A 27,147-nucleotide genomic window follows, 5' to 3' on the forward strand; every position below is an offset into this window, starting at 1 on the left:
AGCAGTGTCATAGGTGTGTATAAACAGCAGGGGTGTGAGGGGCACATGTTGACACACTGACAAGGAGTGCAGGTCACCCTTTTTAATTTCTCCATATCTTTTGGATTTCTAATACCATGATGGGAATGGACCCCATTCCTAAGTCAAAGTATGATTTAAAGTTTATGAAATTAGTATTGTTTCAATCTTTGATGTCAGCCAAAAGTGCTCTTTGTAGCACCCGCAATGTGCCCAGCAATGACTCCTTCTGCAATTCGTACGGGGTTACATGTATTGGCTACATATCCAAATACAATTGTAGATTCTTTTTTATAAGACCTCATACTACTGTTAGAACTGTCTGGGTATATTTCCCACATTGCTCTGGTTTCTGCCTGCAGATCCTGATATTTTATGACTTTGTGTCTCACTGTATGCAGCACAGTGTAGTCACTAGGTGTGGAGATTTCAATGGTCAATGCTACTTTTGTCTTCTTTTCATGGACCACTATATCCGGTTTTCTAGCATCTATCTTTTGAACTGTTGGTAATGGGTGATCCCATGTGATATAAACTTCATAATTTTCAATGATGCTTTGTGGCTTATGTTTCCAGTGTTTTTCAGCCACTTCAGTACCATAATGTTTGCACAGTCCCCAGTGCAACAGTCTTGCCACATTATAATGCATTTTAGTATACACTCCTTCGGCCATTAGTATATCACAACCAGCAATGAGATGTGCGACTGTTTCCAATTCAATTTTACAAAATCTACATTTGTCTGTTTCTCTCACATGTTCAATGAACTCTGTAAACAAATGTGTATGTAGCCCACTATCTTGGGCCACCAATATTAACCTTTTATCTCTTGGTTTGAATTTGCCTCTCCTTAACCATTCCTGCATTCATTCCTGATCAATATGAGGTTCTTCCAGAAGTTTTCTATACTTGCAACTATATTTATGCATTTTCCACATTTCTTGCCTTCTTATGTGATCCTTCACCTTATATTCTTTCTTTTGTTTTTTGGTACATTCAGCTGCTGATTGATTTTTATCTACTTCTGGTTTGACTTCCATTCCTGCTTGACACCAGTATGCTTCTGCTAGATTAAGCAGAGAAGTTATCTTAGATTTACTCTCCTCATGTTTCAAAGCTTTCAGTCCGTTTTGGGTCTTGTGAGGTCAGCAGATGTGTGGAGTCCCACGATTGGAGGCCTATACATGTAATCAATTTCAAGGAGGCCGTCCCTCCTTCGGAACGGAGTATGTATAATCTTGGTATATACTGATTGTTATAAATCATTTGATGAGTATGAAGCATCCTTCTTGTTTTCCTATCTAATATATCTAACACATTTTGGAGCAAGTCAGTCACTCCAAAATGTAAGTTAGGACAGGAAGAGCAAATTGGTTTATAGCTTGGATTTTGTTCATATATGTCAGCGCTGTTTTCAGGATTAATTTAAGTCTTCTGAGTATTCCTTACTAAGTTTTATTCTCATTTGTTCATGTTTTATTGTTGATCATTCATCAATTCCCAAATATTTAAACACTCCCTGTTGCTCAATTCTTTTATATCACATTCTTGTCTCAAACTGATGTTTTCCTGGTGCTGCAGTTTTCCTGCTTTAGAGGTTGCTTTTGCACATTCATCAACACCAAATGACATTCTTATATCATCTGAATAAGTTTTTACAACTTGCAGTTGTGCTTTCAGTTCTTCATCTGATGAGCTATACAGTTTTAAATCATTGACAAAGAGAAGATGAGAAGTCTTTACGCTTTGTTGTTTTCTAGGAGCTAAATTATAGCCATGGCCTAAGATGTTAAGTAGACAGGTTAATGGATTAAGAGCAAGGTAGAATAGCAGGGGTGACAGAGAGTCACCCTGGAATATCCCCCTTTGAATTTTTATCCCAGAGATAATAATTTGTCCTTTATCATGGCTTAATTGCAAAGTGGTCTGCCAGCGTTTCATGGTCTCTGTAATGTAGTTGATCAGTGTATTGTGTATCTTATACATTTTTAAGCACTCTTGTATCCTTGAATGTGGAATACTATCAAATGCTTTTTTGTAGTCAGTTCATGCCATACTTAGATTCTTCCCCTTTTTACAGTTCTCCACTATGACTTTAACAACAAATGATCCTTTGTTCCATATGACTTTCATTTATTGCCCTTTTGTTCTACTGCCATAATTGAATTTTCTTCTAAATGACTGTAAACTCTGTCAGCATCAATTCCTATGTATAGTTTATACATTGTCAGAAGGCAAGTTGTTGGTTGGTCTATAATTTTTAGGGTAGTTCGCAGGTTCACTCTTAAGTAGGAGCATTGTTTTTCCTGTTAGCCAGATTGGTGTCTGTTCGGGGGGCGCATATAAATTAGTTCTTACTCGTGGCTAAATCTTCATGCAAAGATGTTAATACTTTTAGCCAAAAATTAGGTACTGCATTTGAGCCTGGGGTTTTCCAATTAGAAGATTTTCGTAACTTTATTTCAGTCTCTCTGGCTGTTACTTCATCCCATTTCATATCCTATACGTTTAAACTTCTTATTCTTTCTTTTACTTCTATCCATTTAGGATCTTTGTTATGTTATATAAGATCTGTCTCCAAAATGTATCTATTTCTCTTTTTTGGCAGTCTTTCAATTCCTTTTACCTTGTTTCCCAATTCTCTATAAAACTTTTTTAGGTGTTCTATCAATTGCTTATGTTTTACTTTTCCTTTATATTTTTCTGCATATCTTCTAAGTTTTTCCGCCTGTGTTGTGATTTTTAGTTTATTTGCGATAATGCATGATAGATCCTGATCTGTTCTAATACTATGCATTGCTTTTATCATGTCTATCTTTCTTAGTATTTTTGTTGATCTGTTCCCTCTTCTATAGTCCTCTAACAGTGAGGCTTCTTGTCTTAATTGCTTTATAGTTTTCTCTGTTCGATACTTCCATGATGGTATTCAATTTCTCCCCTTCCTTTCTCTCAATACCCTGTGTTCTTGTGGTAGAACTTTATCAGTTATTAATTTAGCTGCACAGTTATATATCCTGTTTATTTTTGTTATATCACATGGATCTCTATGGACAGTCCTAATTGCTGTGTTTGTTTTGTCAAATTTCTGACCTTTGAGGTTTTATTGACCTTCTGTTGTCTGTTTTTTTCATTGATCTTAATATGTCTATCTATGTCTATTAAATCAAGCAACTCTTCTCTTAACTCATTTTTTTCTAAACTGAGGGCACATTTTTTGTTTTCCATTTCCTGAAGGTATTCTATGGAAAGTTCTGTACCATCTTCCTGTGGCACATTGTCTTCAGTTTCATCCTGTGCCATCCGCTGCTCTGTCATATGGGAACTCATTGGCCTGTCACTCCTCAACATTGAATGCATGAGTTTGCACAGTTTCCTGTTCCTTCCCTTGCTGTCCAGCTTCAAGTGAATGTTTATTCTGGTTTCTTGTGGAAGGCTGCAAAATATCTTCATATGGCACCTGACCAATTGCTTCCCATTCCACTGGTTTCCTCTTAATTTGGATATCCACTGCTCTGTCCTGTTGTGGTGCTTTCTGAACTAGATTTTCTACACTGAATCCTTCACTTTGAAGGTACTCCATAACTTCATTTTCTATTTCTTTAACTTCTCCATTACTCATCTCCTTTTCTACTTTTCCTCTTTGCCTTCTTATTTTTTGTACTGTAAAGTTTTCCATGTCCAGATTCCTTTGCCTGTATTTCTCTTCAGATATCTTTGCTGCTGCTGTTTTTGTATTGGTTAGTTTTGCTTTCTCCTTTGCATAAATATTACATCATATTAAATTTCTTTTCCCACATCCATATTTCTTCTTCAGATGTCTCAAGATCTTCCTGCTTCTCCTTACTTTGGGGACTCACTCCATCATGCTGTGATGTTCATAGGTAGGTACTAGGCCATCTGCCCTAGGGCATTTATAAGCCTAGCCAGAATGTGTTGGCTTTTGCCTCCCTTTAAGACTAGATTCCTGAGCCTCTGTCCAGCAGGGCCATAGAAGTGATCTCAGGAGTAAATTTACGATTTCCCATCCACTCATCAAGATTTCTCTTGAAGAGGGTCAGCGAGGGGCTGTGCCTAACATGGACTGGGATTCTATTCCAGAGCGAGGGAAGCCTTTTGAATATGAATCTATCCCTCCAGCATGTCCTATTTATTATTGTGCTAAGGTTTAAATCCCTGGAGCGTGTAGCTCTAATGGATTTGGTTTTCTTGAGGTGGAGCATGTCCAACAATTCCGGGTTAGACATGGCCTTCTACATCAGGCAGAGATTGCCTCTGAGTAGGCTGTAAGCAACTGAGTAGAGCTGGAGTTTCTTTAGTCGAGCTGCATAGGGCATCTGTTTGAGGCCCACGATCCTCTTGCTAAGGTATTTTTGAAGTCTCTCCAGCTGTTGCAGGTGTCGGGTAAGGTACATCCCAAATGGGGCATTGTACTCAATTATGGGCCTGATGAGCGATGAGTAGAGGGGCACAGTAACCTCTCTTGATCTAGATGTGAACCCTTTTGTGATTAGGTGAGCTATATAGAAGGTTTTTCTAACAACTTTGGCAATGTGACTGTCAAAGGAGAGGTTATATCTACTTGGGTCCCCAGATCCGTAATTACTTCTTCTGTACTTAGTGGATTACCTCCTATGTGGTAGTTTGTGGGCACTTTGTTTTTCCCAAAGGGGATGACTATGCACTTTTTGGCATTTAGCTTGAGGCCATGGTTCTGACACCAGGTATCCATCTCTGTAAGGCCCTTCTGGAGATTGCTTGTGTCAGCCGGCGAGTCGATTATGGCTCCCAGTTTGCAATAATCTGCGAACTTGGTAAGCCACAGTCCTCCCGTGTTTGCCTGTACCTCAGAGAAGTATATACCAAACAAGAGGGGTCCCAGGACTGAGCCCTGTGGGACACCACTTGTAACCAGTTTAGAGTCGGACATGGCACCCGCGACTCTTGACCATGTGAGTTCTATCCCTGAGCCAGTTTGCAACCCATCTTGTGACATATGGCTTAATGTTTAAGCTAGTAAGCTTATTTATGATGCCAGAGTGGGGTATTGTGTCGAAGGTCTTTGCGAGGTCCAGGTAGGCTTTGTGGACTACCTTTCCCTCATCTATGGCTTTGGTTACTATTTTGAAGAAGTCAACTAGGTTTAAGAGGCAAGATCTGCCTTTAACAAAGCCGAATTGGGTAGGGTCCAGTTTTTGGAGGTTCCCAATGTCTTTGTTTATGAGATCCATGATGATGCGCTCCATAGCCTTGCAGACCAGGCTAGTCAGGCTTATAGGGCGACAGTTCCCGGGATCTGTTGTGGCGCCACCTTTGTGGAGTGGGATCACTGTTGCTGTACGCCATTCTTTGGGTACATAACCTGTGGTAAGGCTGAGTTGGAACAGTGAATTTATGTGAGGGTTTAGTTCATTTTCGAGCTCGTGTAAGACGCAGCCCAGGATACCATCCGGTCCCATTGATGCTGTGTTTTTTACTTTGGAGAGGGCTGCTTTCACCTGTGTGTCTGTGATGTCTGGGGGACTGCATTCTTCTGGGATAGACACTGGCCCTTTTGGGGGGGAAGGGGGGGTAAAGTTTGCACTGAATCTGTCCACCAGGATGTTGGCAATGTCAGTTGGTTCAGTGTATTTTGTGCCATTTTGCACCAGCTCAGAGCAGATCTGATAGTTGCCACCCAGATTCTTGACGTAGCTAAAGAACGCCTTGTGATTTTCTTTAGAGTCTTTGGCGATTTTTCTTTCAAAGCTAGCCTTTGATGATTTTATGAGGGATCGAAGTTTCTTGCTAGTACTGATCAGGCATGCCTTCCCTTTTTGGGATTTTGCCTTATCATGTAATAGTTTCCTCCTTCTGTTGTATAGTTTATTTATGGCCGGGGTCCACCAGACTGGTCTCCTGTTTTTGGAGGAGTGAGTCTTGGTTTTACTTGGGATAGCATGATCCATGCATTCCTGTAGGTGCTCATAGAGTGCATTTGTAAAGGATTCTGAGGTTTGGGTAGCACGTTAGAACTTCTACACCAAATCGTTCACTTTGCAGGCACTCCATAATTTCAACTTCTATTTTTTTAACTTCTATTTTACTAATCTTCTTTTCTACATTCCCTCTTTGTAATATTATTTTTTATTGTGAAATTTTCTATATCTGGATTTCTGTATTTCTCTTTGAATATCTTTGGGGCTGCCTTCTTTGTGTTGATTAATTTGGCTTTCTAGTTTGCATTAACATTGCACCGTATCAAATCTCTCTTTCTTTCCCATGCCCATATTTCTTTTTTGTACTTTTCAAAAATCTCTAGGTTTTGTTGTTTATATGTTTGCACTTCCTCAGATGCTTCTTTTTCCAAACAGATCAAGGTTTCGTGTTCTATACACTGTTTTTCACAAATCTGTTGCATTAATGAATACAAATTTTTATTTGAAGCTTCTGACAGTTTTTCTTGTGGAAGTAGTTTTCTTTCTCTAATTTCTCTCTCGTTTTGTGTATCTTGTGTCTGGAAATTCTGGGCTTTTTGCGTAATAGTAACAATACATAATTTCTTTCTTATCCTCAGTAGTCCACTTTATCGTCTTTATGGCTCTTCTTTGGCTTATCAGTTTTTCTGATTTTTGTAGACTGCTACTTCCTTCTAAAACAGGGGGGGGGGGGCATCCTCCCCCTGGGCCTGGCCTGACCCCACTGTAGGAATGTTTCTGTATTTTGAGGATACTGCACTGTCATCTTTCCAGTCCTGGCACCAGTGTGCCTACCAGGATTGGGCACTATTTTATCCTGGGTCTTGTGCACCCAGCTGTCTTTTTTTAATTTTTAACCTACTTCTGTCCATGATATATGCTATATAAATAAAGTCTATATGTCAGTGTCGTCTTGGTGAGATTTTGTGAGAACAGAGTCCACTTTGTGAAGGTACTCACCAAGACTTGAGGGTGAATTCAGTTTCAACAATGCTGCCCTTTTCTTGATGACTTATCATGTCTCCGTTCAGACAGGACCCCCTGTATAAATGCTCCAATGATATTATAGGAAGTTTCAAGATTTGTTGTAAATGTTTGTCATCACATTTTTAAGTTTTGTACTTTCAATGGAGAGATATAATTGTTTGCTTTATTTGCATATTCCTTTTGAGGGAAATATCAAGAACTGGCCAGTTCATTTTAACAGCTGTTAGAGCCACTATCATTATTTTAGTCCAAGACCCTGTCAGATGTTCTCAGTTAAGGTGACAAACATGTTGCTGTTATTCAGTCTTCTTCAGTAAAATAATGGACTTTAAATACAATTTTCAGTTAAGAAGTAATGCGTCTCTGTTGTTCCTTTTAGCATAAAACCAAGAGAGAAGTAAAATGCAATTTGGTTAAAAAATGTGGAAGTACAGCAGGATTTGCTTTATTTTAGCTTTGACAAAAGGCAGAAGACTACAAAATTCTTCAACTTCAGTGAAATCTGCAGATGAAAGATATAGGGCCGGATTCATGAAGGCTTGCACGGAGTCTAAGACTAGACTAAGACTCCATGCAGCCAACATGTCTGCCGAGCAATCCAGGGGCGTGCAAGAGAGCTCCTAAAACGACTCTTACACGGACAGGGTTAGGTTATGCAGATTACCTCATTTGCTGCTGAAAGCTATGCAAATGAGGTAAATTTGCAATCCAGGAAACACTAACCTGCCCGAGTAGGAGTAGTGTTATTTGCAGAAATGTACTCAGTTGTCAACTGAGTACCATTCTGCAAATAGCAAAACGGAGCCGTGACAGCTCCAAATAAAGGATGCATGCAGTTGAGGAAGCATGCCAGTGGCCAAATATATGGCCATTGGCATTAATTTCCGTTGCAAAATAAAAAAAAATATATATTTTTTTTACCTCGATCTCCGATGTTTAAGAGCAGCGCCGCGCAAACGTGCTGCGCTCTAAAAACCAGAAAACCAAAAAATAAAAGCCACAAATGGGGATTTTATTCAAAATATTAATTTTCCATACAAGTGAATGGCAGGCTGAAGACAACATGGCTACTGAGTAGAGGTTTCTAAGGGGGGAAGCTCAGTCTGAGAGATGTAACTAAGCATTAGTAGGCAATCCTATGCAAATGAGGATAAGGATAGTGAATCCCAATATTTCCTGCTATGTGAACCATGTCCCTAGAGTGTAAGAGTAGGAAAAGGGGAGTAACAGAGTAGGAGATGGGTGATATCATGAGGGGGTATGTATGAAAAAGACTGTAAGCTTATTGGAGCAGAGTGGCATGTGGTTGCTGTGAGTTACTCAGGACTAAAAGAGTGTGTCTACAGTTGTCTAAACTGAAATCAAGAAACTGAAGGTGTACGCCATGGCTATCACTAAAGTTTCTTGCAAAGCTGCTTTCACTGTGTGCGCGCGTGTAAACCTGTCTAAGCCTGTGTGCACGGGTGTGCTCCCGTGTAAGCCTGTGTAAGGCCGTCTAAGCTAGTATACACGAATGTGCACCTGCCTAAGCCAGTGTAAGCCTGTGTGCGCGTGTTTGCGCGACGCTGCCCCCTGTGGAAACAAAATGGGAAAAGGAAGGAAAGGAAGTAGTAGGAAGTTAACCAAGGAGAACTAGCAGAGCTGCCAGGTGAAATCAATCAGAATCAGCCAATTACACAGGCAGTACACTAGCCCAGCCCAGCCCAGCACCCAAAACTCTGCAAACAACATTCCCCCATGTTTTTCTCAGAAACACTGCAACACTGCAGTCAACCAAGAGAAGTGAAAACTTAAAAAGCTGAAACTGAGACATAAAAATGTTAGGGGCTGCCATGGCTGTTATAAGGCAACATGTGCAAGACGCTGAGGGTGGTGCCATTGTGAATGCTGCTGAGCAACCCACAGTGAGGGGACGGAGAAGAGTGTACAGACCCAGGGTAACCTACCAGGGGCTACATGAGCTGGAGATAGTGGAGCGCTATAGAGTGGACAGAGAGCTCCTGCAGCAAATTGTTGAGCTGTGCAGGCCACGCCTTACACACAGAACCAACAGAGGTGAACCCATCCCAGTGGAAACCAAGGTATGTGTTGACCTAAGAATACTAGCCACAGGTACCTTCCAGAGACCAACTGGTGATATGATGGGGATTTCACAGGCATCAGCATCAAGTGTACTGCACCAGTTCCTGAATGCCATGTCAGCGCATGTCGGTGATCATGTATATTTCCCCAATTCCCATGAGGTATTGGCCAGCAGTATGCGTCTCTTCCAGCAAATAGCGGAATACCCTGAGGTAGTGGGTACAATTGACTGCACGCACATACACATCAAAGCACCAGCTGGTGAGCGGGGAAGGGCCTACATCAACCGCAAGGGCTTCCACTCCATCAACTGCCAGGTCATGTGCGATGCCCAGGGCATAATACTGAATGTGTGTGCTGGCTGCCCTGGGAGCTACCACGATTCCCATATCTGGCATCTGTCGCAGCTGTTCCAGACATTTGCAAATGGGGACATCCCTGATGGTCACCTAGTGGGGGATGCTGGATACGCACTGGAGCCGTGGCTGATGATATCCATCAGAAATGCACACACACCTGAACAAGAACTCCATAATGAGGTGCACGCACAAACACAAAATGTAATCAAGCGTGTGTTTGGGATGCTCAAGTCACGGTTCCAGTGCCTGGACACATCTGGTGGAGCCTTGCAGTACTCACCAACTACATGTACCCACATTGTTATGGTATGTGCCATGCTACACAATATGATCCTGTGAAAGCAACTGCAGCAGGAACAGCATGGGGCAGGGCCAAACCCCCCCACCATTGCCAAGGCCTGCACAGGCACAGCGTGACTCAGAGGAGGAACAACTTGAGCCTACCCAAGTAGCAGAAGGAGGCATGCCCAGTATGCCTCCTTCTGCTACTGGGGTAGGCTCAGTAGTAGAAGGAGGCATGCCCAGTATGCCTTGTCCTTGGCAAAGAAGCAACGCATAGCACATACACTGGCACAGTAGGAGCCCTGGAAATGATACCTCTCACTGACTCGCACATAAAATAAAAGGGATGCCTAACTTGACACTACCTGTTTCCAAACATGTATAGGGAGTGTAGTATGTGCATCCGACATAGGCAGCCCTGCAGCACCACCTGAGGCATGATTGCCATGTTTTAAGCAATATAAAGCAGTGCTAAGCAGCTTTTACCAATATATAGTATATGTAAACAAAATTGCTCGTGTAATGTTGGCCAAGGTCGGCCAAAGTTGAGTAAAGTCAGTTAAACATGCTCATATCTGCTTTACTGTACCTTAAGCAGTCTGGTCTGGCCAGCATGAAAATAAAAAGGAGTGACAGGGCTTGAACCCAGGATACTGTGCACTGTAGTCACAGTACTGAACCACTAAGCCATGATAGCATTACAGTGGTACAGACACAGCAGGACAATTGTACACTAATGCAAACACAAAGCAATGCTGTATCATGCCCCTAATGAGACAAATGGGTAACCTCACCCACATGCCTATGCAGACAGAGAACATCAGGCCAGGTGTTGTGATGTGGTTTGTGTAGGCTATGAAGTCGCAATCTAATATATGTTGCAAGGACGCTAAGACCTGTAGTACACTAGTATGCCTCAAGCCAGTACGATAGGCAACTGTACACACTGTAATGGTGTCCTGTACATAGCAGTGCAGGCACAGCAAATCTGTATAAGTGTCAGGTGAAACCCACATCCTATGTACACCCACAGTAACAATCCGGTGTACCCATGGTTAGAAATGTACAAAGAATAGCTGTCCCCCCTGTATGTAGAAATGTTGATAGGTCTATGCAAAGTTTCTCATGGAAGCCCTGCAGGCACAGCATGATCCCTGTTGATCTATGACACAAAGGTGAGCCCTGCTGTAAAAATACACCTTGATTTACCATACACATATGGTATAAATGTGTATACTGTGCATGCTCACACACTCCAACAAATGTAGTAGATTTCATTCTGCATCACACTGAAAGGTCATACTGGGCATACTCACACACTTAAACAAACAAAGCAAATGTCAGGCAGGAAGATACTGAAAGGTCATACTGGGCATGCTCACACACACAGGCTAAATACGGATGTGATGATAAGGGATCTATGGACAAATGTGTATAGTCATCTCTACTTCCAGAAACACATTCACAAAGTGGTCTGAAAATCCTGCTATGTGTACACACAAAGTGCCAAGGTCTGTGCATGTAGGTCAAAGGAGGTTGCCACAGCAGTCATCAGACCTGTCAGAGACTACCACAACACACTTGCGAGGAATCTGACTAGGCACATTCAGCAACTAGAAAGAACAATGAAGTACCTTAACAAGAGGATTACTGGCCTCAAATAGTTGCCATATGCAACAAGAATGAATGTAACCCAAGCTGTACTCAGTTGCATACTGTCTACGCAGGAGATCTCCGCCCAACAGACAGGTCCATGTCATGGTTACACTCAGATCTGTTCTGAGTTACAGCTCAATGGCGCTAAATGTACAGAGCCAACTGATATTGGCAACATCCTGGCAGATAGGATCAGTGTTAACTTTACCCCCCTCTCACCCATGAAAGAGCACATGTCTCTAATGGAAGACAGCAAAGTTGCAGACCTCATGGCTGCACAGGTAAAAAACACTCTCCGAAGCCAGTATCACAGCAGCCACAGATAACTTCCCAGGCTGTGTAGTATCTACTTCCCTGAAGTAAACATTAACATGGAAGTTCTGTGGCTACTGACATTTCCAGAGGACTGCAAACTATGAGCCATTATTGTAAACACTAAAGATGTGGACATCCTGCAAAAGGGCCTCACTGAGACAGATGGCTGTTGTCCAAGCCATGGGCTGTAGCTCAATGCCAAAAGGTGCATTATGATCACCTTTGTTAAAATCTCTGTAGCCAAGAGCTACAACATAGGTGGTAGTATACCTCACACTTTAAGTGTGACAAGAGACCCTGGGTCACGGGTGGACAGTGGATACAAATGTGATAAGCACATTCCCACAGAAGTCATGAAACCCTCTTATGTGGCACACCTAATCACAAAATGTGTCTCATGCAGAAGAAAAGAGGACATTGTTCCCCTCTACTCACCACTCACTAGAACTATAAAAGAGTACAATGCCAGTGTTGCTATGTACCTCACAAGACAACTACAACAACTGGAAAGCCAGCAGCAATACCTCACTGTTAAATAAATTTGTTAGAATCGGACTGTAAAAATCATTGAGTTATTCAAAAACAACGTCAATCAATAACAAACAATAATGCAGGAGAACTCAGATATCTTATTCTCTAATGTACATTAGGAGGCAAAAAACCATACACAAAGTTTGTATAGAATTTTGACTAGTTTATTCGTACAGTGTTTGCCATTTTATAGCATTTACAATCAGCTTTTGCCCACCTCACTGACGTGGTCAGTGACAGGGTCTTTACATCATAGTAACTTAGTAAAAAGTGCTGAATTTGTGTTTTTCAAAAGTCTTTTTCCCATGAGAATATTACAGCCTTGCAAACACCTGGTCAGTCACGATGACCTCCTGAGGATGTAGCCAATTCAAGGTTCTCTGATTAGTTCGAATACAATAGATGTATGTCTTCCTTAATGCCTTCCTTTGTCTTCCTCGTACCCAGCTGCACTATCAGAGATAGTGCACACAAGGCTACTCTCCTGGTGGAGGCAGGAAAGAGGACACACATGCGAACAGATTTATTATTTTCTAACTTTGCAAAATAATCTTTACTTGAAAGACATGAGCCAGGCTGTGTGCAAGCTGCCAAGGTCAAATTTCTGATTACACTGCAGCTTGTGCTTCAAGCAATAATATGCAGGTTTATTTCTACTATTATTCTAGTAAGACAGAATTAAATGCATTACATAACTTTGTTCTCTATTATGGATTTAAGTACATTTATTTCTAACTAAAGCACACATTTCTCCATATATTTGATCACACAACTTATATATGTTTGAATGTTTAAATACACATCTTCCTAAGCAGCACACATTGTAAATATATTTTTCTAAGCAGCATGTATGTAAATATATTTTTCTAAGCAGCATGTATAGATTTTTCTAACATTCTCCTCCTGTTAATGCATTTAATTCTGTTTAAAACATAAACAATATTATTTCATTCCTCAGCCTTTCCCTTTCAAGGGCTTTCAGCTAAGTAAGTCATTGGTTTTATATTTCAGAAAAGCATCATTTGAAATTAATCTTTTAATTTCAACACTTTGGTAAAAGTTTCAGTAGCAGATATATCAACAAATTTTGATTAATCTTTTCATGCAGGGAATTTCACAGTAAACACATGCTCCTATTAGGAGTATACCCACACAAATAGCAATTAAATGTTTAATAGGATGGAACCCCACCCCCCCAAACAGATTCTGGAAAAAGTCCGTCAGTGGGTTTGGGCCTGGTTTAGTCATTGCTGATACTTGCTGAATTACCTTTAGGTGGTCATTGATTTCATGTTGGTTGTCTGGAATGTACGCACAGCATTCTTCTTCGTGTACCACCTCTTGCCGCTAGGGTGAAGTAAAGAGCCATTCGATTTTGTAGCACAACAGTTTTTATTGCATTCAGTTCATTAGTCACCAATTCTAGGGTGGAAAAAGTTGCATTGCTCATGACTTTTTGACAGCTTCCTCAGCTCCCAGATCGATTTGACTGCTCCATAGGCTGGTGGCATTCCTGCCCTGGATATAACACTGTTGCCCAAGTTTATATGAGTCAATTTACTTTTGTCTTTCACTGAATTATGGCCTTTTCAACCAGCTTCGATTTTACCAACTGGATTCACAGGTTTTTTTTTCACTGGACCTTCAGATTCTCGAGCTGTTTTCTTACGTTTCGTATTTTACCCAAAGGTAATTCTGCAGTATGTCTTATTGCTGAAACCAGATAACCCAAAAAAACAACTGCCGGACCAATTCTCAGGTAACCATTTATATGCCTTTTTCCCACAAATAAAATCATTACTTTGGTACTGATACGTGTTATCCCTGCATGAAACATTTTTCTATTCTTAATAGACAATTGCTTAGTTAAGACTGGATTGTCACATACTGCATTTAATGTAGTTTTCATTGAACTCAGATATGAATCATGGTTGGTATTACAAACAGTACCCCCACTTTTGACTTTAATGTAACATTTATAAGACATTGTTATATTACCATTACTCCAGCCCACCTGGAGGGTATTACTTTTGTAGAGACATACAACTCCTTTTTGTGTGAACAGGTAAAAATAAAGCAATTTTGTCCTGTGATCTCACAGTTTCTGTATATAAAACTTTCCAAAGTCTTATTTTATCCCCAGAGGGACAGAGGACGTTAAAGTCTATTATATTTTGTTGGTATAGCTGTACAAACTCAGCAATTTGAAATGTGCATAGTTTCTGTATACACTTGCTTCATGGCCAGGTACGTGTTAAAGTTTGGATGCCAGTCTATAAACAGTTCATCACGTCTTTTCACTTTCACTTGTGTGGTTGAGTGCAGGGAAAAACCACAATAAGAGAAAAATTGTCACACTTATAGTTAACAAATACATAGTTAAAATAATTATGCAATAGTTCTTGGGTTGCTCTGCTTTTTTGTCTTCTTTACTCTTGGCCATTTTGCCCTTGTGTATCAGTCACAAAGTTTTTATTCAGCTGAAAGTTCTTTTGTCTGAAAAAGAGTTAAACTGCAAAACAGATTTATTTATAACAGTTTCTTTATTTAATTAGCTAGTGAACTGTCAGCCTCCAGCCCTGCAGGCATGAGAGCTTTTTACTGAGGCACATAATATGCCCTTCCAAATACTACTTTAAAGGGGATTAAACCCTTCACATTTGTTACTGTTTTCATGCTCAGCAATGCTAGAGGTAAACAGCAAATCCAATTCTTCTGAGTCTTACTCATCAACTTTCTTAACTTGTTTTTTTTTAAAATCCCATTGTACCTCTCCACCAGTCCTGCTGACTGTGGGTGGTAAGCACAGTGATTCCTTAAGGAAAAGCTTCTACCCATTTTGAAAACATATCTATGATCACTAAACAGTATTTTTTCCTTCACATTTATTTAACTCTATGAAGTCCATACAAATAGTATGGAATGGATATGGTGGTGTAGGGAAACTCCTTGCTTGTTTTAAATGCTCCTTGTGCATGGTGCTTGTTACAAGTATGACAAGCTGCACAAAATTTTATTGTATAATTTATGTATCCATATGTTTGGAATATTTTATTTACTAACTGTACCATCCCCCTGTTGAGACATGGCTCTGCCCATGGCTCAACAAAGCTGCATTTCTAAATAAATTAGACGGTAATATTGTTTTTTTCCTTTGGAAATGTACAGTCCATTTTTAAAAATTGCACCTCGTTTTACCCAGTTTTGTTTTTGCTGTTGTAGTAAGCATTTGCATTGTTTTAACATGTTTAAATCTAAAATCTCAAAGGGCTGTAATTTTTATTAAAAATAAAGTTTCTGAGTCTGAGGCTGCTTGCTTTGCAGCTGCATCAGCTCGTGCATTACCTTTTGAAATCTTATCCTGTTGTTTTGTATGAGCTACACATTTACAAATAGCTACTTTGGTAGGCAACTGAATAGATTCTAATAGCTTCAAAATAAATTAGCATGATTAATAGGTTTTTCACTGGATGTAATCATCCCTCTATTTTCTTTATTATTGTGCAAACACATGCACTGTAGAAAAAGCATACTGATTATCAGTATATATGTTTACTTTTTTGCCTTTTACTAAAATACATGCTCCTGTCAAAATTACCAGTTCTGCTGCTTGAGCATACAAGTTGTGTGGCAAAGTTTGTGCTTCTAAATTTTTAGTGTCTGTAACTACTGCATACCCCACCAGATTTTTCCTGTAGGACCCCTTCTGCATGAGCCATTCACATAATATGTCACCTCAGCATTATCCAAGGGCATATCTGTAAGATCTTGTCTAGGTAAGGCTAACTGTTTATATGAGGTTGACTCAGCAGTATGGTCATACATGAAAGATGTCTAGCAGGAGAAAGGTATGCAACTTTTTCTTGTAGCAGAATTATTGCAACTGCATGAGGCATTCTCAATGTGAGAGGGTGGAATAACACCACTGAGGCTGAAGCCTGTACTGCCATTGCTGCTGAAACTACTGCTTGTACACAGTGAGGCAAAGATTGCACCACTGGGTCTAACTGTGATGAATAGTAAGCTATGGGGCATTGCTTATTCCCATGTTGTTGCTTTAATACTGATGTCATGTACCATTGGAAGTCTTAAAACTAATGAAGAAGCTATTAACTGCTTTAACCTGCAGAAAGCCATTTCTGCTTTTGTTTTTCATTGTAAAATAATTTGGTACCCAGTTTCAACAAAAATTAGTTGTACCTAGGAAAGACATTATTTCTTTTTTAGCTGTTGGTTTGGGTGCTTGCAAAATTGCTGTTTTTTTTTCCCCTTTTCTCTTTCCCACTATTTAGTATTTTACCTTTACTGAATATCACATATTCCAGGTATCTAACCTGTGTTTTTTTTTTCCCAAAGTTTGTAACTTACTCTTGTTTACTTTGTGTCCTTGTATTACTAAAAATTTTAACAATGCTACTGTATTCACCCTGCACTGCTGCTGGGTGCTGCTAGCAAGATGTCATTTACATAAAGTAAAATTTGACTACCTTCTGGTGGGGTAGACCCTGCCAGATTGCTAGCCATTTTTTGTGCAAATATTATTGGGCTCTCACAATATCCCTGTGGTAGTCGTGTATATGTATACCTTTTACCCTGAAATGTAAATGCAAACCAATATTGACTATCAGGATGTATAGGTATTGAAAAGAAAGCATTGCTTATATCTGCCACAGTAAAATACTTTTGTTGTGGCTTTAAATCATTTAACAAGGTATGTGGGTCTGGCACCGTAGGTGCTTTAGGTATTACTGCATTATTCACAGCTTATAAATCTTGTACCATCTGCCATTCCCCGTTTGCCTTTCTTTAACAGGAAATAGGGTGTATCACATGGTGAATCAGGAGATTCTACCAGTACTCCTTTTTGAGTAATGCTGCTTATTATAGGCTTAATTTTTTTTGCATTCTTTCCCAAAATGTATTGTTTTTTCTGTGGTCTAAAAGCTGACTTTGGGGTAATTGTAACTGGTCCTGCTGCTTGAATAAGCCCTACATTTAACTTGCCTGTTGACCACAGAGTTGTTGGAATTTTACACAAGGCCTTTTCTTTTTCTTTTAATAAAAATGCTAATCAGCTGTCCTTACTAGATTGCAAGTGTACAGCTGTATGTGTCTGTGTCAACCAATTCAGTTTTGTTTTTATATCCCTTGTCCTGACATTTTTAAATCAGTCTGTTTTCCCATTTTGTTACCTTTTTTTTTTAAGTCTGCCCATTTAAAACTTTTGTTTTTTGTCAAGCTGACATGTGGCAGTCTATTGGACTTATACAATCTTATGAACTCCTGAGGTAATGAACAGCTTACTACACTGTTTCCCTCAGTATCCCAGCATAAAGTTTGTAATATTAATTTGTCAGCAGGATTTTTACTTATATTTTTTATTAGGTCCTGGTGTGCTACAGTAGTATGGAGTACAATGTAACAAGTGCTGCTGATCAGTGTCAAGGGAGGGTACCTTACTGATGGCTACGTTTATCAGTTCTTTGGTTACTGCCCCTGGACCAATCATAACTAGGTCCTGGCTGTACCAATAATAGGCTTCACCCTCTGATCACACCACAAGAGCATTCATTTGTCTTTGTGCTTCCATACCCTGCATGGTAGGAACTACTGCTATGCCAAATATCTGCACAAGGTCTTTTCCCAGTAAGTTTACTGGATATTTTTGCAGAAACTACAATTTTACTTTTCTGAGTCATACCTGAAACAGGGTCAGTTATTGCTATATTATGGGAAAGTGGTTCCCTGTATAGCTGTCTATTTGCTGCTTTTACTAATATATAATTAGGTGATTTAGAATGTTTTGGTAACTTGGAGGGTGTATCAAAGTCCGTGACGCTCCTGAGTCACACAGGAATTTGACCTTTCTTCCCTCCACCAGAAGTGTTACTTCTGGTTTTGTATTTGCTAGGTAGAGCTCCAGGCTCAACAATGCTAAATCTAAAATTTTATTTTCATTTTTATTCTTTACATCTGTTTGTACTTCCTCTATTCCCTCTACTACATTCACATTTTCTTTTTGTTTATTAACCTTTCCTGATGATTTTTGGTTATTATCACTATTATATAGTCAGTCCACATCTCCTTTATCTTCTGTTATTGCTTTCTTATTTTGTTTATAGTCCCTAGCTAGATGCCCTTTTTACCTGACTGTAATACAAATACTTCAGCTCCGTCTTCAACAGTGAAGACTTGTGCCCTTTTTTTCTTTTACTATTAAGGTGTCTTTCAGTACGTCTAGCATACTCAAGTAAGGCTTGCAGCCTGCTTGTTCAGTGATTTATCATATGCCTTGTAATAAAACTACTAACAGAGGCAATGCAACCTTTTAAAAATGTATATATATATTTTTTTTAATTGTTATTTTAAGCATTTTAATAATCTAGCATAATATCCATCTACTGTCTCATTTCCCTGCTGTATGCATTAATTAATGCAAGTCCAGTCTGCTCTAAGTTTTCATTTTTCAGAGATTCTGTCTGTTAGACCTTTCACTCTGTTGTCTAAAAATGTTTCAGAATTTTTTAAGCTTCTGTTTTTCTTTTGCCTGACGCCCTGCATCAGATTAAAACTTGTTTAAGGAGTTTAACTAGTGAAAGTTTATCTAGTTTACTATCAAATTTATAGTTGTTAACACATTTTGCAAAATATCTCACATTATTTGCTTACTGTAATTGCATATGCTTCACATTATCCGTTAGGGGCGGATCTCGTGATCTCTTAGTGCACTGATTTCCCATGTCTTAAAAAGACTGTTACGTAACCCTTCTCTTGTACCACGTGGTATCTTATTTCCCCATATCCACAGTAGTGTCTAGAATGACTGTTTACTTTGCTTTGTTATTCCCTGATCTATGACTCAAGATACAATACTTCGACTCTCTCTCTCCCTGCTATCACAAACCTTAGCAATAGCACAGTGTAACCTGGTCCCTGATCTAAAACAAAGACAAAGAGGGAAATTCTTCTTACCTGAGCCTCCTGCTCTTATTGTTTCTCCTTGGGGCCCAGTCTTCCGCTTTTCAGCCACAGATCAGAAAGTGGACAGCCTCTTTACATACAACAATTCAGTCGGAGGTCTTTTCACTTTAAGAAGAACCATTCTTTTCGCAGCTTCTCCTGCAGATTTATTAGCACTTATGCACTCTGTGACCTGCAGCTTACCAAGGGAATTCGCACGATTAGGACCAAAATGTTAAATAAATTTGTTAGAATCGGACTGTAAAAATCATTGAGTTATTCAAAAACAACGTCAATCAATAACAAACAATAATGCAGGAGAACTCAGATATCTTATTCTCTAATGTACATTAGGAGGCAAAACCATACACAAAGTTTGTATAGAATTTTGACTAGTTTATTCAGACAGTGTTTGCCATTTTATAGCATTTACAATCAGCTTTTGCCCACCTCACTGACGTGGTCAGTGACAGGGTCTTTACATCATAGTAACTTAGTAAAAAGTGCTGAATTTGTGTTTTTCAAAAAGTCTTTTTCCCATGAGAATATTACAGCCTTGCAAACACCTGGTCAGTCACGATGACCTCCTGAGGATGTAGCCAATTCAAGGTTCTCTGATTAGTTCGAATACAATAGATGTATGTCTTCCTTAATGCCTTCCTTTGTCTTCCTCGTACCCAGCTGCGCACTATCAGAGATAGTGCACACAAGGCTACTCTCCTGGTGGAGGCAGGAAAGAGGACACACATGCGAACAGATTTATTATTTTCTAACTTTGCAAAATAATCTTTACTTGAAAGACATGAGCCAGGCTGTGTGCAAGCTGCCAAGGTCAAATTTCTGATTACACTGCAGCTTGTGCTTCAAGCAATAATATGCAGGTTTATTTCTACTATTATTCTAGTAAGACAGAATTAAATGCATTACATAACTTTGTTCTCTATTATGGATTTAAGTACATTTATTTCTAACTAAAGCACACATTTCTCCATATATTTGATCACACAACTTATATATGTTTGAATGTTTAAATACACATCTTCCTAAGCAGCACACATTGTAAATATATTTTTCTAAGCAGCATGTATGTAAATATATTTTTCTAAGCAGCATGTATAGATTTTTCTAACACTCACAAAGAGCATTAGTGGCCTGAAATACATGCCTTACACAAACCATCGCAAAATGCTCCATCCGTACCCCCTTGCATATGGCCTACTCAGAGGTGTTCACTGCGTAACATCCAAAGCTATGTCAAACATGCAGCTGTTGGATATGATCCACGTAAAACACTCACAATCACCCTGACCTTGGGACCCAAGACCACGAGTGAAATACAAAAGGAAGTGGTGTAGCCATTTACCTTATGGATATCCACACCTCCAGGTTACTGCCACAGCATGAGGCCTTGGACACCATGCAAGTGCAACTAACATTGGGAAAAGCTGCCCATCAGATTGTAGCTTGCTACAGATCATGTACCTTGTCTCAGGAACCTCACTCAGTATTCTGGAGAACAATGGCAAATATAAAGGTCCTATCAAACACCATTATATGAGGAGATTACAACTACCCAAACAATGAGTGGGTGAATTACTCGTATACAATGTCCTTTGCCCAGTGTGTACTAGAGTTAAGAAACTCTTAACACCCTGGAACAGCTGGTCAGAATGCCCACTAGGGGTGACAACATACTGGACATGATCATCACCAACATGGGGTACCAGTGTTCCACAACAGAGATAAACCCCTAGCTGGTAATATCAGATCATTAAGTAATCACACTGGACATCCACATCCCGCCCCCACACCCAGTCAATGAAGCCACTGCGAAGACAATTTCAAAAGCAAAATGCACACTTCCCAAGACCAAAGTGGAAAATTCCAAAGCCCTCTTGCTATAGGATAATGGTATATAATCTGCCAAATCATTTACAAGTGCATTCTATGAGCATCTACAGGGATGCATGGATCGAGACATTACAAATAAAACCAAGATGCACCCCTCCAAAAATAAGAAAACAATCTGGTGGTCGATGCCCATAAATAAGCTAGACAACAGAAGGAGGAAACTAACACCTGATAGAGCCAGCTTCACTAAAGGAAAGGCATCACTGATTATTATTAGGATGAAACAATGATCGCTCATAAAATAATCCAAGCAGAGTTTCTAAAGACAAATTGCCAAGGAATATAAGAATAACAACCACAAAGCCTTCTGTAGCTATATCAGACGTGTAGGTGTCAACTTCCAAATATGCTGTCAGCTACTGAAAAAAGTAATGACATACACCAAACCAACTTTCATTGCCCACACCCAGGGGGACAAGTGCAGTGTAAACTCCCCCCATCACCCCCAAAAGGGCCTGTGTCTATCACAGAAGGATGCAGAGACACAGACGTCACAGACATGCAGGTAAAGACAGCCCTCACCAAAGCTAAGAACATAGCATCAATGTGACTGTAAGTTGTCCCAGGTTGCGTCTTACACTAGGCCCACAAGGAACTACACCCTCACCTATATTCACTGTCCAGACTCAAGTGTATCACAGGCTATGTACCCAAAGAATGTCATACACTAACAGTCATCCAGCTCCACAAAGTGTGTGCCAAAACAGAACCTGGAAACCATTGCCCAACATATGTACTCAGCCTGGTCTACAGAGCTATTGAGCAAATCGTCATGGAACCCATACACTGAGACATTGGAGATCTCCAGACACTGGACTCTACACAACTTCGCCTTGTTAAAGGCATAGCCTGGCTCCCAAACCTAGTTGACGTATTTAAAACAGTTACCATGAACATAGATGGAGGTGAATGTAGTCCACACAGCCCACCTAGACCTCACTAAGGGCTTACCACACCATTCCCCACTCCGTCATCATGGACAAGTGTAGCAACTTGAACATGAACAGCTATGTCACAGGATGGGTGGCCAAGTGGCTCACAGATCAAACACATATGTTCATAGTTGCGGGTGCCATGTCCAACTCTAAGCCAGTCACAAATGGCATCACACAGGTCTTGGTCCTGGGACACCACCTGTTCAGTCGATACTGCTCAGAGGTACAGGCAAGCACGGCAGGTGTAAGGCGGAACAGATTTTCAGATGACTGGAAATTGTGGTCCATAATTAACTGTACAGCTGACACAGACATCCTCCAGAAGTGTCTTACAGAGACGGATACCAGGTGTCAAAACAATGCCCTCAAGCTGAATGGCAAAGAATGCATAGTCATCCCATTTGGGTAATACAAAGTGCACACAAACTACCACATAGGTGGTAATCCAGCATGTACGGAGAAAGTAATTATGGCCATGGGGACACAGGTAGATAGTAAACCTACCTTTGATGATCACATGGCCAAAGTGTTTAGACATTCCTTCAATGTAGGCCATCTAATGTCACCTAATGTAACACACTTCGTATAGTCTGATGATGTCACCATCCTACAAATATACCTGTGGAAAAGAATACTGACAGTAATATGTATAGCATGTCGTGTTAATGCGTACTCCTCTAGTGTCATGAAGTAGGTAGGGGTTTGAATCCTGCTCTTGGCAAGTGTGTGTGTGTGTGTGTGTGTGTGTGTGTGTGTGTGTGTGTGTGTGTGTGTTCCCCTTGGGAAGGAACAACTTTTAGGAGAGTAGTGAAACACCTCAAAAGTGCATCTGTGTGTGTGTGTGTGTGTGTGTGTGTGTGTGTGTGTGTGTGTGTGTGTGTGTGTGTGTGTGTGTGTGTGTGTGTGTTCCCCTTGGGAAGGAACAACCTTTTAGGAGAGTAGTGAAACACCTCAAAAGTGGTAATATAACCTTTGTCAACTCTGATGATGTCAGCATCCTACAAATATACCTGTGGAAAATAAAACTCCCAGTAATCTGTATAGCGCGTCGTGTTAATGCGTACTCCTCGAGTATCATGAAGTAATTAGGTAGGGGTTTGAATCCTGCACTGGGCAACTGTGTGTGTGTGTGTGTGTGTGTGTGTGTGTGTGTGTGTGTGTGTGTGTGTGTGTGTGTGTGTGTGTGTGTGCGTTTGTGTGTGTTCCCCTTGGGAAGGAACAACCTTTTAGGAGAGTACAGAAACACCTCAAAAGTGGTAATCTAACCTTTGTCAAGTCTGATGATGTCACCATCCTACAAATATACCTGTGGAAAAGAATACTCCCAATTATTCGTATAGCGCTTCGTGTTAATGCGTACTCCTCTAGTATCATGAAGTAGTTAGGTAGGGGTTTGAATCCTGCACCGGGCATCTGTGTGTGTGTGTGTGTGTTCCCCTTGGGAAGGAACACCCTTTTAGGGGAGTAGTGAAACACCTCAAAAGTGGTAATCTAACCTGACAGTAATGTGCATAGCGTGTCATGTTAATGCGTACTCCTCTAGTATCATGAAGTAGTTAGGTAATGGTTTGAATCCTGCACTTTGTGAGTGTGTGTGCTGTATGTGTGTGACACTGTTGGTCAATGTGTTGTGGGTTTTGCTTTTACCACTGTATGATATATCAGTATGCATTGTACATGTGAGCTAGCTGTGTGTCAAATACATCTGTACATGTTACCTCAATGATTGCATGTGTGGGAACCCTGCTTTCTCCAAGAACACAGCTGTTATCCTTGCCAGACTGTGCTGCTGCTTCCCAGACCTTTGGTCACATCTGTATGCTTGTGACAAGGACAGCCACTGCAGTGATCCCTGGCCTAGGTCATCTGTGTCACACAAAGTCATTACGATTCCTATTGGAATGTGTGAGTGAGGGTCTATAGCCGAGGTATATGTCTGACCTGTTCAAACGCAGCAAAGTCTGTCCATGATGGCTATTCATAGGTGTAGAACAAACTGTGGATATGCATGCAGACCCCTTATTGCTTATGTGATCCACCAAGGGATTCCAAAATACCTTTGGAAATGTGATTAACAAATGAGAGATGACATAACACTTGGTTGCATGTACACATCGGTACCTGTTCATCATGCTGGTGGCTACTACCTATGTGGTACTGTGGGGATAATGTGTTCCTTAAAGGTGGATGACTATGCTTAGTTTGGCTTTTAGCTTTACATCATGGGTTTGACAACAGGCATCTGTCGGTATGATACCCTTGTGGAGTATGTGTGTGTCATCTGGAGAATTCATTATAGGCCACAGTATGCATTACCAGACGTGGACGGACATATCCCTACTGTGATTGCTTGTACCTAAGAGAGCTATATGGCAAACAGGAGTGGTCTCAGTAATGGGTGCATGTGAATACCAGTGGTTACTGGTAGTGTATAGTACCTGAAGGATCCAAATGTTGCTGTGTGTCCTACATCTGTGTGTCGGTTGTCAAGACATCATCTAACGATTGGTTATGGTCAGGTTGTTGAAGTGATGTATACCACCAGAATGCAAAACAATGACAGATAGTAACAGTATCACCCATAGCACAGTGTCAAACCATGTCATGCACACATGTGCAGTCAGGTTCCGGAATGTGTGTAGTACAATGCATACTGGCCACCAATAGAAACTATGGAGTGTTACTGTGTAATACAGAGCATGTCACCCTGGCCATGTGTCCACTATGCACGTACATGCAGACAGTGCACCTCCACCATATTCACAACTGTACACCTGCAAATCTGTGCTACACACATCCCACACATACTGTCCACTCTCTAACACATTCAGCCAATACTGCACACATCAGCCAACTGGCACGTGGCCGGATAATACACAATTGGAACCAACACTGGTGTAAACAACTTTACAATGACAATCATAGCTTTAATGCATCATGCCTGCTCAGCTACACCTTCAAGCATATCATTACACTCTACAGCTGACAACATGCTAACATTGCTATACTGCTATATAGACACCCTGTGCATCAGCACCATGGTAGCCTGATCCTGCATCGATGTTACAGATGACAGGAGGCGGCACAGGTTTCATCATATGCACAGGGTGTGTTGTTAGTTCGCCAGAGGCCTACAGTGAGCCATGCAATTGACATGTATGTGTGTGTGAGGGGCAAGAATACTGGAATGTGCCAATGTTGTTGTAATGTCTGTGGGTATGTGTTAGCCCTAGGTGTCTGGAGTATGTGTGTGTGTCTGCATGCACACAGTTCCACCATGTGGCTGCCATATATGGGTATTTGTGGGACAGCCACAGACTGTACCTGCGAGGCTTTACAGATCACCGTCTCTGGCCACGGATACGGTACCTGTGCCTGGCAGGGGTGCTACTGACACTATCAGGCACTAAGCCAGACTGGGTACTATCCCCAGAGGTGGATGAATGTACACTGGGCACAGGTCAAGGCTGGGACTGTCCAGACCACGTGCACGTTGTCTTCTAGGACATTCTATTGACAGCACACCTCCAACATTGCTGGGGCTGGTACTGGCACTACGGGAGCGGCTGTGGCTTGAGGGACGCCCGCGGCGACTGCCAGCTGCTGATGTTGCTGGCATACGTCCACGTCGACGTCTCAGCCGTCCCGCACTGTCCTGACACATGGACATGACATTGCGGAGGATATCTTAATGTCTCTTCCCAACGTCTGTCAGTGACCTCAGTGTAATGTCGGATGGCACCTGCTAGGTCATGGATAATGTCAATGACAGCATTGTTATGGGCCCTCTGTGCCCTTAGTCCCAGGCTGGTGTACCGTTCAATACTTGCCTGTACCTCCATGACAGCCTGGAACATGCGTGACGTTGTCAGACCTGTGGCACATCTGCCAGTGGCATGATGAGCAGCAGTGCTCCTACGAGAACCCCTGGACATCTGCCTATGTGATACCCTTCCAGACATCTGGGTATGGCTGCTGTGTCATGGATACCACACTGTCCTGGCCAATGCCAACAGTACGCTGTCCCTCGGCTATGGGCATTGATGATGGATGTATTGTCAGTATGACTGTATGCATGGATGGGGTGGACAGCTGTGTACTGTCGATTGGTGGCCCAATGACAGACCCAGGGAAACATGCCTGTGCCTCAACACACCTATCTTCATTATCACTATGTGGCTCAGTGACATCAGTTTCCCTGCTGCAGTGAACCAACCCTAACACAGCACCTGTGGGAGGGAGACAGGAAACACACTTTACGACCTGTACATGATGTTGGCACACATGAACACATGAACACATGCACACAAATACACTCCTCACTACAGCAGATACCCACACACACCACCAGCAATCCAAAACATACTTAATAGTGGTTGAAGGTGGGTTACAGTATCACAAGGCAAACAGTCATATCACACATGTCAGCATGCAGAAAGTTTGTTGCTCAAGACCATGCAGTACGAGTGTAGACAGCCCGTGTTAATAACAGTATACATGGCTTTGATGCATGTGTGTGTTGTTGTTCAGTGATTGGCCTCACAGCCACTTGTTACATGGGTTTGTAAAGTGCCCAATAGGGAGCATTGACTAACATGAATGTGTTATGTGTTGAAGAGTGTCACACAGCCCAATGATAGGCCTCTACCCCTCAGGTATATTATGTGTGCTGTGTGGATGACATGCGGGATACTGAAGTGTGACCTTTCAGCGGGTGTCTGGATACGCAATGTGTAGCATGTTAAGGTGTACTGCGTATGACAAAGTTGTGTATGTTGTGTACATGTGTATCAACTATGCCTATCCAATGTCCAGTACGGTGTTGCCACAATTGTGTGTGATGCTCTGTGTATTTCATGTGATTGAAGCAGTTACTGTCATTACTGAGATGTGCATAGTCTCACAGCAAACATGCACAGCATGCATTATGCGTAGGTGTGTTACATGTACATGGCCTACACCTCGCCTGTGACATGCACATTTCATTAGCAATATTAAAATTATAACACACTCACCAGCATCGACCGGCTGCCTTGCTGTCACACCAGAAGGACCTACAAGAATATGAGACAGTTTGTCAGTGGCCACAACTGTGCCATTGCTACTGTTAGTTTGCTAAACTACAGTAATACAACAGTCGACAGTCACAGGCGTACA

General features: G+C 41.1%; 1 protein-coding gene across 3 annotated transcripts in view; it reads left to right on the top strand.

Moving 5' to 3' along the window:
• The window catches only part of LOC122791582 (sodium-dependent neutral amino acid transporter B(0)AT2-like), a 734,235-nt gene that overhangs the window by 214,696 nt on the left and 492,392 nt on the right, over positions 1–27,147 (top strand). The window lies entirely within an intron of this gene.

This window comes from Protopterus annectens, chromosome 17.part0 (genome assembly GCF_019279795.1).
Source record: "Protopterus annectens isolate FY-2018-M chromosome 17.part0, PAN1.0, whole genome shotgun sequence".
Classification (NCBI taxonomy): domain Eukaryota; kingdom Metazoa; phylum Chordata; order Ceratodontiformes; family Protopteridae; genus Protopterus; species Protopterus annectens.